Consider the following 2,429-nt stretch of genomic DNA (forward strand, 5'->3'; position numbering starts at 1 on the left):
TAAAAGTTTGTAGAAATCCCGGCGCTGGCTGAAAATCGCCTGTGACTTCATCCATAGCCACTGGTGAGAGTCAGTGCCCAGAGCCATCAGGGGCTTTAAGCTCGTTGCCCACTGCTGTGGTGTGGACAGCTGAAACCCAGGCCCCGACAGGCACCTGGGGTGGGGGGAACCCAGACTCTACTTCATGTTCTGCTGGAGAAGGAGGGGCAGTCTCCTGTACCAGTCAGATCCAATTTGACGGCACACACACACACACACACACACACACACACACACTTCTTCTTTTTTAAAAAAAGACTACTTCAGCCGTCGCGGCCCTCTGCCCGGGGCGGCTGCCCTCTGCCCTCTGCCCGAGGTGAGCTGTCGCGGCCCTCTGCCCAGGGTGGGCTGCCCTCGGCCCCCTGCCCGGGGCGAGCCGTCGCGGCCCTCTGCCCGGGGCGGGCTGCCCTCGGCCCCCTGCCCGGGGCGAGCCGTCGCGGCCCTCTGCCCGGGGCGGGCTGCCCTCGGCCCCCTGCCCGGGGCGAGCCGTCGCGGCCCTCTGCCCGGGGCGGGCTGCCCTCGGCCCCCTGCCCGGGGCGAGCCGTCGTGGCCTTCTGCCTGGGGCGGGCTGCGCTTGGTCCCTGGCTCGGGGCGAACCATCGCGGCCCTCAGGAGCAAAAAGGCAAGCAGCTGTAACCCAAGACCACCAGTAAGGTGATAAAGCGCCCTCCCTTCCCCCCTTTATATCTACGCCCCTGTTCAGCATGAAGAAGCCAGAGAGTCGGCATCCAATTCCCAAATCAATAAGACATTTGGTTTAATTACTATTGGAAAATGCTTGTCATTCCTCTGTAGCATCTGGTCCCCACTACATCCTCATCATTTCCTTCACCTGCTCCCCCCACCGACCAAACTGTGCAGCCTCTGCAACTGCATCCTGGCCCATCCTCACCGTTCTGCCCCCAACCCTCACCTCCTTGTACCCCCAATATGTTTTTCCCAATTAAAAAAATATTATAAAATTTAAAAAAGTTTGTAGAAATCTTCTATTTCCTCCTCTTTGGCTTTGATTGTTGGTGCATAGATCTGAATGATAGTGGTATTCACTAGAATTCCTTGTATTGTATTTCAAGACATATCTAGAAATGAATTTTTTAATTATGAAAGCAACCCCATTTTTCTTCACCTTTTCATCTCCAGTGTAATAGATTATATGATCATCTAACTCAAAATCCCCCATGCCAGTCCATCTCATCTCACCAATACCTAGTATGTCAATATTTATGCTTTCTATTTCTTCCTTAACAATAGCTAATTTTCCTACATTCATGGTTCTCACATTCTATGTTCCAATCACTAGTGCCTGCTTACAACTGTTCCTCTTCCTTTGTTTTTCCATACTTGAAAGGGATGACAGAAGGAGAGTTGGTGCCTTTGAGGTGTGGTGTTGGAGAAGAGTATTGAATATATCATGGACTGCTAAGAAAACAAACAGGTTCATCCTAGAGAGGGTTAAATCAGGCTGCGCCTTGGAGGCAAGGATTCTGAAGCTTCATCAGCCTTACTTTGGGCATATTGCAAGGAGGGACCCAACCTTGGAGAGAAACATCAAGCTTGGGGGGGGTGGAGGTACAGCACAGGAAAGGAAGACCCTCTATGAGGTGGATTGATTCAGTGACTGGGGTAATGAGGGTAGGTGTGTTGGAGACAGTGAGATTGGCACAGGATAGAGCAGGGTTTAGGGCTGTTGTACATAGGGTTGCTATGAGTCATAGGCAACTCGACGGCACATAACAGGATGAACCTGTTTGTTCTCCTAGCAGTCCTTGGTATATTCAATACTCTTCTCCAGCATCACAGCTCAAAGGCACCAATCCTCCTTCTATCCTCCTTGGTCATTGTCCAACTCTCTGATGCACAGCAAGTGATTACATAAACCATGGCCTGTATCAGGCACACCTTAGTCTCCAGAGTGACATCGTTGCTCTTCAGTGCTTTGCAGAGATCTCTAACAGCAGACTTTACCAATGCAATTCATCTTTTAACTTCTTGGCTGTTGGTACCAAGAGTCTTGATTGTGGAGCAAAACAAATGGAAGCTGTTTACAGTCTCAAACTCATCATCTATTATGAGGTTTCCAATTGGCTCAGTGGTGAGAATCTTTGTTTTCTTGATATTGAGCCTCAATCCATATTGAAGGCTACAGTCCTTGACCTTCTGCAGCAAGTGCTTCAGGTCCTCTTCAGTTTCAGCAAGAAGGATTGTGTCATCTCCATAACACAGATTGTTAATGAATCTTCCTCCAATACTGATGCTACACTTCTCCTCATAGAGCCCAGCCTCTCAGATAATCTGTTCTGCATATAGATTGAAAAGGTATGGAGATAGGACACCTCCATGGCATACACCCTTCCCAATTTTGAACCATGCAGTGTTTCCTTGCTCTGATC

This window comes from Elephantulus edwardii, unplaced genomic scaffold (genome assembly GCF_000299155.1).
Source record: "Elephantulus edwardii isolate Elephantulus edwardi_28Jun2011 unplaced genomic scaffold, EleEdw1.0 scaffold00087, whole genome shotgun sequence".
NCBI lineage: Eukaryota > Metazoa > Chordata > Mammalia > Macroscelidea > Macroscelididae > Elephantulus > Elephantulus edwardii.